The 15,609-nt window shown below is 39.1% G+C and overlaps 1 protein-coding gene and 1 non-coding gene across 4 annotated transcripts in view; both read left to right on the top strand.

Annotated features, from left to right (window-relative positions):
- The window catches only part of ANK3 (ankyrin 3), a 749,833-nt gene that overhangs the window by 202,712 nt on the left and 531,512 nt on the right, over positions 1-15,609 (top strand). The gene's annotated exons all lie outside the window — the stretch shown is intronic.
- Positions 7,501-7,571, top strand: TRNAG-UCC (transfer RNA glycine (anticodon UCC)). The gene has a single exon. It is a non-coding gene; the product is annotated as a tRNA-Gly (tRNA).

The following is a 15,609-nucleotide window of genomic DNA, read 5'->3' as shown; positions in this document are numbered from 1 at the left end:
CATGTTCTCCTTCTTGGGTGTTACTGTCTCAGCAAGCACTTTCCCGCCCACCCAAAATGTGCCCCTTCCCCAAGACTTCCCCTCTCATGATTAGTTCATAGCATTTGATCTTGAACTACTTTTTTTTTTTTTTGCTCCCACTAAAATGTTAGCTTTGTGGCATAAGGAAATATTCATTTTATTAATTCCTATAATCCCAGGGCCTAAAATAGTGCTTTGCTTAGTCAGCACTCAGTATATACATGTTGAATGAATACACAGATGGGCAGACATAAGAGATGCTCCTATATCTTGCAGAGGCTGTCCTATGAATATTTTTAGTGACTAATGAAACTGTACATTTCAGGCTTCTCTGGGAGTTATTTTCTCCTATGTGTGTATTTGACTCTCTTATTTGGTAAATCATATCTTTAACTACTTTCTGTTTTAAATAGGATTTGCCAGCTTTAAATTGCTTATGGTTTTATTAATTTAATTTTCACAGCAACCACCCTGGGTAAGGAAGTCAAGAATCATATTTGGTGGAAGCATTAACTGGGATACTGGAGAATTTTGTACTTTGTTCTAAGCCAAAAGCCTAGTAGATTATGGATCTCACTATAGAACCCAGGCCTTCTGGTTCCTATGCCTGGGTTAATTTCAGTATTTTTATTGTTATTTTTTTTTTACTTTACAAGTAGGTTGTTTTTAATTGGAATTCTGTAAATTTCCCCTTATCTGTTATTCTTATTCACCACAGAACCTTTGCTTTGCCCAATAATATTCAATTTCAATCATCGTCCTGAAATATCTACTCTACTTTTAAAACCAACTGTCAAAGGACATGTGACCCAGCCCAAATATGAAGCCATGATTAGCCTCATGGTTAAAGAATAACACAAAATTATAACCATGTTTGACCTGCTCAGAGTAAAATGGCATTTCTCTAAAAGTGGTTTTGATGAGCTTAGAGTCCTTACTGTTATTTAAAAAGAGTTTAGAATTTATTCATTTTGATATTATATTTTAAATTTATTCCTCCGTAAGAATGACTCATCATGAATCACACATTATAGGAGCATCTTAGTCATTGTACACAAATGAAATTGTGACATGAAAGAAAATGAAATGTCACCTTGTTTGTTCCATGATGTTAAGTGTGGCTTATAATTCATATTTTATTTGAGATTATATTAATATGGGTGATGAAATTACAGAATTTCATATTTAAAAAAAATCAATTATGAAAATATTTACTTCTATATGTAATGATTTCAATAATATTTATTTCATTTGAGCAATAATTAATTTTCTTAATATAGAATGTTGTAAGTACACTTTGTAAATTTCAAAAGCAAACTTCTTTTGACCAATGACGATATATATATATATGACAATTATATATATATTGGAGTATATATAGTATTGGAATTATATATATGTGTATTAAGATTGATTAATCTGGTGGTTTATATCACAGAAACTTTCCTCAGCACCATCACTTATTCTATTTTTTTGTGCCTGAGAGAGATTCCTATGTGGCAATTTGTTGTTGTTGTTGTTATTCAACCACTGAGTCATGTCAGACTATTTTCAGCCCCATGGACTGCAGAGAGCCAGGCTTCCCTGTCCTTCACCATCTCCTGGAGTTTGCTCAAACTCATGTCTATTGAGTTGGTGACGCCATCTAACCATCTCATCCTCTTTTGTTTGCTTCTCCTCCCTCCTTCAATCTTTCCCAGCATCAGGGATTTCTCCAATGAGCCAACTCTTTGCATCAGGTGGCCAAAGAATTGAGCTTCAGCTTAGTCCTTGCAATGAATATGCAGGGTTGCTTTCCTCTGACATTGACTGGTTTGATGTCCATGAAGTCTAAGGGACTCTCAGGAGTCTTCTCCAGCACCACACTTTGAAAGCGTCAGTTCTTCGGTGCTCAGCCTTCTTATAGTTCAACTCTCATATCTTTACATGACTACTGGAAGACCCATAGCTTTGACTATACGGAACTTTGTTGGCAAAGTGATGTCTCTGCTTTTTAATATGCTGTCTGGGTTTGTCATTTCTTCCAAGGAGCAAGCATCTTTTAATTTTAAGGCCACAGTCACCATCCGCAGTGATTTTGGAGGCCCGTCCCCACCCCCCAAATAACATCTGTCACTGTTTCCATTGTTTCCCCATCTATTTACCATGAAGTGATGGGACTGGATGCCATGATCTTCGTTTTTTGAATGTTGAGTTTTAAGCCAGCTTTTTCACTGTCCTCTTTCACCTTCATCAAGAGGCTTTTTAGTTTCTCTTCACATTCTGCCATTAGAGTGGTATCATCTGCATTTCTGAGATTGTTGATTATTCTCCTAGCAATCTTGATTCCAGCTTGTGGTTCCTCCAGTCTGGCATTTCTCATGATATGCTCTGCATTTAAGTTATATAAGCAGTGACATTATACAGCCTTGACCTACTCCTTTCCCAAGTTCGAAAGAGTATGTTATTTCATGTCCAGTTCTAACTGTTGCTTTTTGACCTGCATACAGGTTTCTCAGGGGACAGGTAAGGTGGTCTGGTATTCCCATCTCTTGAAGAATTGTCCACAGTTTGTTGTGATCCACACAGTCAAAGGCAATTTGAGATTCTCAATTGAGGATGATCTCCATTGTTCTCTTTAAAAGTACTTTTATATCATAATCTTAAAGTAATTAGTATATTCAAGAGATACATGGAAAATCTAAAACTACATTTGCATTACATTAAATTGCTGAATTGTTTAACATGTCACTTTAAAAATTTTCCCCAAATCTTATATCAGTGCTTAAAAATGCAGAACCTCTATGACAATGCTGTTTTGGAAAATAAGATAGCTATTTTTACTCTACAAAATGACAGCCCCCTCTTGAAAACAAAACTCTTGTTTAGTTGAATGTGGAAAATCTTTTCCCCACATTTTCATTTTTTACAAATCCTTCTACTGATACGTGATTTCTGTGTGTGCCATTTTCTTCCTGTTTAATTTTTCTTGAAGCAGAATGTCAGCATTAGCATTTTCTGACTCTTGCTGAAGCAGACATTTAGGTTAATGCTTCTGCTGGCTTTGTTTCAGCCAACTGAGGAACTTTGATGGTAATTATTGGGATTACTTTAATTTGGAAGAGTGTCAGTCCCTTTTTGTGAGCATGATTTACTCTTGCATAAAGCAAATGAAAAGTTCTTAAGGCCAGCAGACCTACTTGGTTCTTTAATTCTCAGACGCACTATTATTTCAAGAAGAAGAAACTGGAAGAAAGGAGACATGGCTTATCATTAGAGAAGGTGCATTCTGTTGTGGAGATGTCTGTTAACAGTTGACCTGCAGTTAGTGGGTTGGAAGCTTCTTGCTTACCTTTTCTTCTAAGGCAGAAGTGGCCATTTTTTGTTGTTTATATAATTCATCTTTTTTAAATTTAATTTTTATTTTATATTGGAGTGTAGTTGATTTATAATGTTACGTTAGTTTCAGGTGAACAGCAAAGTGATTCCGTTATACATATACATATACCCATTCTTTTTCCGATTCTTTCCCCATATAGATTATTTTAGAATATTGAGTCTGAGTTCTCTGTGCTATACAGTAGGTCCCTGTTGATTATCCTTTTTTTAAATATGCTGCTGCTGCTGCTAAGTCGCTTCAGTCGTGTCCGATTCTGTGCGACCCCATAGACGGCAGCCCACCAGGCTCCCCCATCCCTGTACAGTAGTGTATATATGTTAATGGCATGAAAACAGCTCAGAAAAGGGAATTTTGTGCATAAACTTATTTTGAGTATGTTATTGGATACTCAGAAAATAATATCTCTTTCTTTACATAAAAATCATTTTAGAAACTTGCCTATTAAATGAGGGAAATATTTTTATGTTTAGCTTGTAGACTTTGATTTGAAAGAAGTTTTGAAGGAGGAAGCAGATGAGCTGCAGGCGGTATTTGTCTCTTTTGCTATTGCCTCACTGTAATAGTACATGGCTTTCTCAATTTTTCATGCATATTTTTGAAATTTTTGCATTATTCTGCACAACAAACATTCTGGAGTTTAATAGAAGGGATGCAGGTTATTGCATCTTTAGAATAAGTTTGTTAAGTTTTTCATCAGCAGTTATGAAAGTGTATCTGTGATTAGGAATTTGACAGAAAATAATTATGTAGGTTTTACTATATTTAAGAAGAGATAGAAATACTAAGAGTATGTGAATTCCTGAAAAATGAAATAATCAACTTAGCAAAACTAGTGTTTGGTCATTCCTAACCTAACAAGGACACAAGTCCTTTGTAAATATAACAATATAAAATTATTTCATTTTGTTGTAGTTTCTAGTGTCTATCCTCAAGATGAAAATAATTTGATTGTTATCGAAAGCTTGAATTTAAACAATGAATTGTTATTTCCAAAGTACGTATTATGATTGTTTTGGCTGGAGGTTTCAAATAGTTACTTTGCCAATACCCAGAGTATTGTTTCTCAACGATTATTTCATTATCCCACATGTAAGGAGCCTCTTTAGACATATTTTCCTATTTGCCTCCTCCCCCAAAAAATTTTAATATGATAGATATATTGTATATCTTTTCATATTCTGTATGACAATCTGTGCTTTCTGTAGAAAAATAATGCATAATATCTAAAATTGTTTCATTCCCCACCCCCCGACCAATGTTTTCCCTGGATGGGGAGTGGGGATTGAGGATTCAAGGTCCAGAGTGGATTCCATTCAGCTCTACATGAGTTAAGACCAATATCAAGCCAAGAAATTAAGGCCCCTTTTCTTTATTGCTAAGTAAAGTGAAGGATGGGCTTTTCCAGGTGGCTCAGTGGTAAAGAATCCACCTGCCAAGCAGGAGATTGTAGGGTCAATCCCTGGGTTGGGAAGATCCCCTGGAGAAGGAAGTAGCAACCCACTCAGGTATTCTTGCCTGGGAAATCCCATAGACAGAGGAGCCTGGTGGGCTTCAGTCCATAGTGTTACAATGAGCAGACACTCCTTAGGGACTGAAGAACCAAGTGAAGGATACATAGTTTCCTTACTGATAACATTAGGCTATGATGTCATGTTATTCTACTGCTGCTGCTAAGTCGCTTCAGTCGTGTCCAACTTTGTGCGACCCCATAGACGGCAGCCCACCAGGCTCCCCTGTCCCTGGGATTCTCCAGGCAAGAACACTGGAGTGGGTTGCCATTTCCTTCTCTAATGCATGAAAGTGAAAAGTAAAAGTGAAGTCACTCAGTCGTGTCCGACTCTTAGAGACCCCATGGACTACATAGAGCTAATTTGTATTTGCAAATTGTGATTAAAAAAAAAAAAAGAATGATGTTCTCCTCAGATGAAGCAGCTTCCAGAGCCTTCTGAAGTATAAAGCGAGCCTATGCCCAGAGAGGACTGATTTGGCCAGACATCACTGAATCAGAAATTTCTGATGATCTTATTTTCTTCTACTGCTAATAAACTAGAGAAATGGACAGTAAGGAATTTTCCAGTCAGGACTTGGCTCACGTATTGTATTAATTTAATATCTGGGCTGAATCTAAAAGCCCACTGGCACTGAGTGATGATGAAACTGCAAACATCAGAGGAAAAGGTTTCCTTGTTTTAAAAATGACAAATACAGTCATCTCAGGTCATCAGCCTATTGTTGTTCAGTCACTAAGTCATGTCTGACTCTTGGCGGCCCCATGGACTGTAGCAGTCCAGGCTTCATCCTTCACTATCTTCTGGAGTTTGCTCAAACTCATGTTCATTGAGTTGATGATGCCATCCAACCATTTCATCCTCTGTCGCTGCCTTCTCCTCTTGCCCTTCAAATTTCCCAGCACCAGGGTCTTTTCCAATGAGATAATTAACCTCCATTCCGGTGGCAAGGCTCAGTGGTTTGATGAAAAGAAAAATGTGTCTCAAGGTAGTAGCAGCTTTGCAGCCCCAGCGCCATTGAGCACAGCTGGCCTCTGCAGTCGTGTGGATATTCACCCAGCTGTGATGAAATTGGGTTTGGTTTTGAGACTCTGTGAAGGAGCCTGTTTGACACTGGTTGATCCTGCTGATGTTCTTTTCTTGAGTTTGTTCCTGGCTGAAAGGCTAGAGAAATATTTTTGCATCTTACAGCCTTGGGACTTTTGTTATAAGCCAGTAGTTCACCAATTGTAGTTAATAACAGACATGTATTTTCCCCATACTTGAAGATAGGAAGTTGTCATTTTAACTGTTACACCTGGCTAATGACTGTGATTCCAGACTAATTACAGTTTTCTCACATATACTAATAGCTCTAATTTAGAATTTTTTAATAATCACAGGTAGAACTGACAAGCTTTTGAGAAATGGAAACTTTGTACCGTATATCCCCTGGAGGAAATTTAGGTTGTTGCACATATAATGCCCTGATCTACTGTAATGAGATATTATTATTTTTATTTATTTATTTATTTTATTATGGGCCTTTCCAGGTAGTGCTAGTTGTAAAGAACCTTCTTGTCCCTGCAGGAGATGTAAGAGACATGGGTTCTATCCCTGGTCTACCTCCAGGAAGGTCCCCTGGAGGAGGGCATGGCAAACCACTCCAATATTCTTGCCTGGAGAATCCCATGGACAGCGGAGCCTGGCAGACTTACAGAATCAGACATGACTGAAGTGATGTAGCATGCACACATATTTTATTATTAATATTTTTCTTCAGTGTGCCTAATTTTTATACATAGGGCTCAATCAATTTCAAGTAGTAAGCAAATATACATCTTGAAGGCTTCTTGGTATTGGTATTGCAGTTTAGAACATCAGTATATCTTTCACTGTAGAGTTGGCTCTTGACCTTTGCAAATTGAACAGCAGAGTTCTAGCATTTCCCAAGTTAGCTTGAGTAATCTGTAATTTTCCTAAGACATCGATGTGTTTGGAATTCTAGAAGGTACGTATGCAGAAGCAAATGACTTGGTGAGCCATCCACTCAGGATTTAACCTCCATGGCGCTGAAATTGCCCTGTATTCCTTGTTGCTTCCACATGTGGAGAAAATTATATGCAGGAGGGATCCTTGAACTTGGGGAGCGCTATGTCCCTGGTTCTTCTGGTTGTATAAATCAGCATGCTCTTGTAATTGTTGCTACTGTTTTGGAATATTAGAGCAGTGACTGTTACTACCAACTGGAGACTCTAATATGGCCCTCTTGAGAATCACGTCCATAGTGATAAGTGTGGCATAAAACCTCAAGTGTGTCATGACAGAAAAATAAAAATTGGAAAAAGAAACCCACTGGAATAAGGCTTGAAATAAAACAATAAAAACAAAAAAACTCTTAATTTCTCATTGATTATTTTCATATATGAAGTGTGATAAGAAGAATTCTTGATATTTGAATAAACGAGAGAATGGTTTTCAAGTCTTGTCTTTCTGGCAACTAGATAAAGTCACATGGCATAAAGAGACTTGAGAACAATCCATGTCCTTCTCCCCAGTTTTCTTCCCCCTGAAGTAATCTTTTTACATTACAAATTTACCTTTGGGGAGAATTCCCAGGTGGTCCAGTGGTTAGGACTCAGCACTTCCACTGCTGGGGCCTGGGTTCAGTCCCAGGTTGGGAAACTAAGAGCTCATAAGCTGTGTGGTAGGACAAAAAAAAATGACCTTTGGAGTATAAAACAACCATTTCCTAAATATAATTCAGGCCAGCTCATGACAAAAATGACATGCATTACAAATAACCAGGTCAGGAATGAATTCGGTTTTCCTCTGTACTTTGTTCCTCCCTCACCTCTCACACTCAGCTGCTTTTTGCAATGTCACTGATGCATCCTCCAAAACCCACAGAAATATCTTCTTCTTAACCCCACCTCCCGGGGTACTATGAGGTCATACTATCCCCTCGCTTTATCTTTTGTTTCTGAGAAGCACTTACTGATATGTGTGGGAGTGCTTTAGTGGATTAGACAAGGCAAGCGCCTGGGCTCGGCTGCAGAGGAGCACCCTGCCTGGAGGAGAAACTGGCTCTCATTGACCGCTGGGAGCTGCTGAGCATCTTTTCTGTGGTGGTTCATCGCTTCTTCAGCTGGAAAATTGTGGGCTCTTCCTGCATCACACAGATCTAGTTTCAGTTCAGTTGCTCAGTTCTGTCTGACTCTTTGCAACCCCATGGACTGCAGCACGCCGGGCTTCCATCTCCATCCCCAACTCCCAGAGCTCACTCAAATTCATGTCCATCAAGTTGGTGATGCCATCCAACCATCTCATCCTCTGTTGTCTCTTTCTTCTCCTGCCTTCAATCTTTCCCAGCATCAGGGTCTTTTCCAAGGAGTCAGTTCTTCACATCAGGTGGCCAAAATATTGGACTTTCAGCTTCAGCATCAGTCCTTCCAATGAATATTCAGGACTGATTTCCTTTAGGATGGGCTAGTTGGATCTGCTTGCAGTCCAGGGATTCTCAAGAGTCTTCTCCAACACCACAGCTTGAAAGCATCAATTCTTCAGTGCTCAGCCTTCTTTATGGTCCAACTCTCACATCTGTACATGACTACTGGAAAAACCATAGCTTTGACTGGACAGATGTTTGTTGGCAAAGTAATGTCTGCTTTTTAATATGCTGTCTTGGTTGGTCATAACTTTTTTTCCAAGGAGTAAGCGTCTTTTAATTTCATGGCTGCAGTCAACATCTGCAGTGATTTTGGAGCCTCAAAATACAAAGTCTTTCACTGTTTCCATTGTTTACCCGTATATTTGCCATGAAGTGATGGCACCTGAGCCATGATCTTAGTTTTCTGAATGTTGAGTTTTAAGCCAACTTTTTCACTCTCCTCTTTCATTTCATCAAGAGCCTCTTTAGTTCTTCTTCACTTTCTGCCATAATGGTGATGTAATCTACATATCTGAGGTTATTGATATTTCTCCCAGCAATCTTGATTCCAGCTTGTGCTTCATCCAGCCCAGCATTTCGCATGATGTACTCAGCATATAAGTTAAATAAGCAGGGTCTCAGAAAATTTAATCAATCTTAGTCCCTCCTTCATTTACATAGCCAGGGAGCCCCTGTGTGACCTAGGCCTGACGCTGCCTTCTTTTGGTCTCATAGCCCAGTCCAGATCGGGCAGCAAGGTCATCAGACAGGACAGGTAGGAGATGTCCTCATCAGAACAGTACTTACTATCCTTTAGCCTTCAGAGATCAATTCTATATGCAAAAATGTTGGAGAAACATTTTAAGATATTAAATTGGATTTCTACATATTACGCTTTTTGTTGTTCAGTTGCCCAGTTTTGTCCAGCTGTTTCTGACTCCCTGGACTGCAGCACGCCAGGCCTCCCTGTCCCTCACCATCTCCCGAAGTTTGCCCAAGGTCATGTCTATTGCACTTTTTACTGTATGAACTTTCTGCTGGTTGAGAAAAACTGTTTGTAGCCCTCATTCAGCTTTGTTACACACTCCTGAGGGTACTTGTTAAATATTTAGCCACACCTCTTATTAATTACCTTTATCAGGTGTACCTTTTTCAAATTGCACAATGTAATCTGCTCAGCTTAAAGTTCTGACTCACACCTATACCCATAAAATTTTGCATCTTCAATTAGCAAAAATTATTATATGTGGTAACCATATTTGGCAGCATGTTTGGAAAGGGCATGTAGCATCCAGGCTGAGAACCAGTGGACCAGAGAAGGTGTTTTCAAAGTGTTTGTACTAACAACAACAGCAGCAACAGCCATAATATCACTTGGACCTTGTTAGCCATGTAGATTCTCAGTCCATCTTCCCCATCCTACGGAATGGGAAACTGCAGCTGGGATAATGCAATCTGTGTTTTAACAAGCCCTCCAAGTCATTCTGATGGATGCTGAAGTCTAAGATCCATTGTACAACATTAATTATTACCACACGTGCTCAACTGAGAAGAAGCTTAACGAATGGCAAGAAGCAGGTATAGGACTGAGTTTCTTTCCACTGCCATATGCAATTCATTGCAGTGAAACATTTGGCTTATCACAGAAGACTTTGGTTTTAGGAAGTGATTCTTAGGCTCTGGTTGTGTGTCAGAGCCAGGCTTTTAACCAATGCACATTCCTGTGTTTCATCTTGGATATTGTTATTGAGTCTGTAACAATAGGGCCCAGGAACCTGTTTTAAATAACCTGTCCAGGTGGGTCCACAGCCAATCAGTGAATTGTTTGTGAGTCAGTGATTCTAGACCTGTGCTTTGAGGGGTCGTTAACATCACGTGGAGCATTTCTGTAGGCAGGTCCCTAGCCCAGCTCCCAGGAAGTCCTCTCCATCAGGTCTGGGATGGGACCAAGAATCTGCTTTTCTAACAGGCTCTGGGTGATGCTGGTTCTTGCCCTCAGCACTGATCTCAAATGCTGTGGTGATGGCTTTTGAGCTCCTAAACAGATGGCAGACTTATTTACGTGAGATCACCTCTTCTGGCAGACAGCCAGTGATTTTTCTTAGTAAACTGTGTATCTTCCTGAGATATTTATGTTTACGCAGGCATACATATATCAGTGTTCATATACAGAACCTTCTTTTTTAAAATTTTATTATTTATTGTTTTTGGCTGCACTACACAGCATGTAGAGTCTTAGTTTCTTGACCAGGGATCAAACCCTCGCTCTCTGCACTGGAAGCCCGGGGTCTTAACCATTGACTGCCAGGCAGGCCCCACTAAGCCTTCTTTTTAATTAAAATGCTAACCCTCACTGCTCTGTACTTTAACCAAATTAATATACTGTGGAATCTTTCCATTTTAATACATGGAGGACTCCCGGTTCTTTGTGTGCAGCTGCGTAGTACTCATCACCTGATTGTTCCATAATCTGTTTAAACAGTCTCCTCCTGATGGGTGTAATTGAATTTCCAGTTCTGGTATCCACAAATAAACCAAAGAGCAGACACCCAAAGTCCAAAAACCTCATGTTTGAGCAAATTGCCTTATATTCTCCATTAGCTCCTCAAGAGATCACCTTCTGGCATTGTTCCATAATTATATTCTCATTGATTCTGAGTAAAGAAGAACAAAAGTTTAGTTTTGATCTGTGTAAAATATCTTTTTAAAATTCCCATTGAAATATTAGACAAAGAGTTCTAATGGGTAAGGAAGGGTGGAGAGTAATAGCTATTGTGAACACCTTGGCGGCCAAGACTTTGACTAACATGGTCTTAAACTCAATCATTAGGAGGCAACATTTTGGTGGGTGTCATCATGTTTTTTCACAGAAGTAGCATCTGGCTCAGAGAAATTAAGGTTTATAGATAGTAAATAGGGCACTAAGGTGTTAACTTAATAAAGGTATTATTTCACTTCTTACTAATTCCAGCACCCTGTGTTTTTCCCTCATGAATATCTTCAGTTTAAGGATGTGTGTGAAAACGTGGGGGTTCAAAGCCCAGATCCAGCTGTCCCAATCTGCATGGACCCTGCTTCTTCCTTAGAAGGGCTCATTCTAGGCTGATGTCAATGAGGCACGTAAGGCACAAAATTCAAGGAGGAGTTCCTCTCAGAGTCATGCACTTGAGCCCTGTATGCTTCATTCCTTTACTCTAGTCAGACCTGTGCCTTAGTGTTCTTGTATATAAAATGGGGATAAAAATAATGACTTTCTGTCTTTTTTTTTTTTGGTGAGGATTAATGAAATTGAGGATTAACATAATTTACATGCATAAAAATATTTAAAACAGTACTTGCCTCACAGTAAGTTCTAGTTCAAGTGAATTATAATTAAAGTTTAGTTTCTTTATTATTCACTCACATAGAACAGTCATAATCCTGCTTAAAGAAATGGAACTCTGAAAGCTAACTTTTTTTTTTTTCCAGGAGAACAAAAGAATACTTTATGGCTTTTTATGAGCTTTCTTTTATGACCTGACTTGAATAAGAAGATGCTGACATCTCCTTTTAAGTCATCGTCTTCTAAAGTTCTCCCAACAGAAGCCGCTGTTGGGAAGCCACTGGGCATCCGTCTTAGGGATAGGGCCTGGATGGTGGGGCTCTGGCAAAGGTTGACCTGCACAAAAGGGTCAGGCCAGGGGCAGGCTTCCTTGTGACTCAACTTTTCTTTTCTTCCCCTTCAGAGGCACGAGGTGGGAGTGGGGGAATCCCAGCTCCTATTTAATGCCAGCTTTTATTCAGTTCCTTTTGAGCATTCCCTCCTACCCACACTTCCTCCCACTCATATCTCAAAATATTAACGCCTGAGACAGAAAGTGAATTCTGAGGCTTTTAAGTAAAGACTTCAAAAATGTCTGTCATGTATCTTTATATATTTGTAAATTGTTTAAAATGTAACAGAGCTGGTGTATTGTGTACAGATTCGTGATGATGTCTAACAGCTATATCGTCACATCTACAATATAGGCCAGTGCTTCACGAGAACCAAGGCAATCATGATTAAAAGCTGATCAACTAATATTTTTATGGCTTAATTTGTTTCTTTAATAATGAATGTGCCATCAGACAACCTGAGTCAATAAATATGGGTTAGGACTTTGCCATTTTTTGCTTTAGAAGGAGGAATATGAACTCTGCACTGTATGTTTATAGGTACATACCCTGGTGTGTATGCCTAAGTAGAACATATATCACCCATTTTTATTTTCAAAAATAAGTGGTGTTGATGAAGCCTCCATCAATTTGTGGGGGTGATGCATGGAGTATCCATTTGTGACTCTTCCACCGTCTGCATCTGGGAAGACAGTGCTTTGGCTCCTGATGGCACTCTCCTGCTGTTTATTAACCATAAACATTTAAGAACGTTCTGTGATCCAGGGTTCAGAGCCTTTGGAAGCCTTTGCTGGAGAATGCACTGCACACTGGGCTGGCCTGAGATGGTTGTTTTTACTGTTCCACAGACAAGTTTTCTCTCACCCTCGTTGTCTACCACTAGTTTCGCTCGGAAGAGCAGCAGCTTCTGCGTTCCCCTGCGAATAGGTCTTTGCTTGCTGTGATAGCATGGTGCTCTCGTGAGCATCCATGGTGAGCTGGTAGATCGCAGTCATTTGTGGTGATGGTGGACCTGTCTTATCTTTCACAGGTGGTTCAAATATGAAACTCATGAAAGTGTCCACGTTGGATTAGCATCTTGGCATGATTATAAATGTTAATGGCAACCATCCCTGTTATTTAGGCCAGGGTGTCCCCACTATTTTGATCATTCAGTCCATTAGTAAAAAAGCAGTCCATTCACTCAGGGTATGACAGTGGTTCTCAAAGGGGATGTTTTTGCATGCCTGGGGAACAATTGACAGCATCTGAAGACATTTTCTTGATTACAACTGGGGAGGAGAATGTATTACTGATATCTAGTGGGTAGAGGCCAGGGATGCTTCTAAACATACTGGATGCATAGGGCACTCCCCCCCAACCCCCAAACAAAGAACTATGTCACCTCAAATGTCAATAATGCTGAGACTGAGCAGCCCTAATATATAAATTGAACCATAGGAAATTGCACATAATTTCTAACTATACATATTAGAGTGAACCATATGAAATGCTGATGTTCTCTCAGTTTCTATTTACAGAAATGGTAGTCTCATACATTTCAGCATAATTTGTGAAATTATAGATTGTATAAATTATTCTACCAATGAATATTTACATTATAAAATTCACAAAATAGGCTCTTTGGGAGTCTATGCCAATAAATATAGTTTCAGCATTTTTGTATTGTATCCCTGTGGATCATTTTGCACATAACCCCTTTTGGAAAGTACTGCTCTAGACTGTAGTTTAGTCTGGAGTTTGGTGTGATGGCCATTGACTTACTAGGCTAGACTCTCTTATAGTGTGTTCTTTGGTATACGTAAGGGTTCTTCATGGTATCTGGGGGTAACTAGCTGCTGTTTATAGGGTTCAGTTCAGTCACTCAGTCATGTCTGACTCTGCGACCCCATGGACTGCAGCACAGGCTTCCCTGTCCATCACCAACTCCTGGAGCTTGCTCAAACTCATGTCCATCGAGTCAGTGATGCCATCCAACCATCTCATCCTCTGTCGTCCCCTTCTCCTTCTGCCTTCAATCTTTCTCAGCATCAGGGTCTTTTCCAGTGAGTCAGTTCTTTGCATCAGGTGGTCAAACTATTGGAGTTTCAGCTTCAGCATCAGTCCTTTCAATGAATATTCAGGACTGATTTCCTTTAGGATTGACTGGTTGGATTTCCTTGCAGTCCAAGGGACTCTCAAGAGTCTTCTCCAACACCAGCGTTCAGAAGCATCAATTCTGTAGAAATCTGAATCTGATCTTCTTTGCCACCTGAATTAGGGCAGCTCCCTTGCAAAGCTGAGACATTGAGTATCCATTTATATTGCATTTGAAGAGGGAGTTTAGCTGGCAGAAATGACACTCGGACATCCACTGCATGGGGAACTGATCTGCAGTGATCTTCTGCAGTCTCTTTTCTCTGGGTCCTTAGTGTGTAGCACGCCTGGCAGCTCAATAAGTGCTCTTTGAAATGAACTCCAGAGGACATTCTGCTTGGATGAAGGAGGACTTTGAATTCAAGTGAGGAGAGTCTTTTCTCTTAATAACATCCCCTGAAAAAAATCTGATATTCCCAAGTTTCTTATTTTTAGGGAAGTTTATATGCTATTTTACTTTTGGTTTATGAAGTGGTATTTATTAAGAACTCATTTGGGTGTGGGTGTTTCTGAACTTCTCTTTTGTGTTCTTGTCTGAAATGAATATGGATTGGTAAAAACAAAAGCCATCTCCCTGCATATGGTGGCATAGTGTGCACTGATCTTGTGAAGCATGTTGAAGAAATTCAGTGCCATCATCTTGGCACTCAAGCACTGGATAAATGTTAGACTTCTCCTAGAGGGCTTTTAAAAATACAGATTCATGATCTGGGAGAGGTTCTTAACATTAGTATTTTTTAAACAGTCCTCTGATGACTCTACCTTTCAGTCAGAGCTGAGACCACTGATTGAGAAGTTAAATATAATACATTTGTTTCCTGCGTCTTTTTAAAAATATAATTTACTATCTAGCACTTTATGTGAAAGTCTTTAATATCTATATTTAAGTGGGAAAACCCCACAAGATATGGATATATAGTATATGCATATCGTGTGTATATACAGAGTATATGCATAGTGTGTATATATATATAGGAGATGGACAATGACACATACGTATATTCAGGAAAGAATTTATGAAGAGATACCAAAATTTTTAGCACTTATCTCTTGGGTGGGATTTCGAGTTTGGTGTCAAAAGGAGACTCACTAATTGTCCAGTTTACATTTTTTTCCCCCAAGAGCATATTAAAAAAAGGACAAAAACAACAGATGACACCCTACGAATTTTCATTCTTTATTTCTTCATATGAGTCTTTTTCTAAATACTGCATTGTAGGTCTCTCATTCTGTTGGCACTGCATTGACATCATTTCTTTGGAAATTTGTTGAAGAGCATGTTAAATTTTCATTGGGGAAAAGCTGGTTAGCTCTCTCCTAACAACCTCTTCAGCAAGATTCTGATGTATTATTAAAACAATGCCTTTTTTGTTTCAAATTCTTTATGGGCAAGCATATTATATGAAAGAACTGTTTATCACAATGGTCTGGAATAATCACTACTGACATTTTTATGAGTCACAGCAAAATTCAAATAATGTCTGTGTGATGGAATGCACAGT

This window comes from Bos taurus, chromosome 28 (assembly GCF_002263795.3).
Source record: "Bos taurus isolate L1 Dominette 01449 registration number 42190680 breed Hereford chromosome 28, ARS-UCD2.0, whole genome shotgun sequence".
NCBI classification, from domain to species: Eukaryota; Metazoa; Chordata; class Mammalia; order Artiodactyla; family Bovidae; genus Bos; species Bos taurus.
Note: the sequence above shows the minus strand (reverse complement) of the source record. Positions and strands in the feature narration are given on the sequence as shown.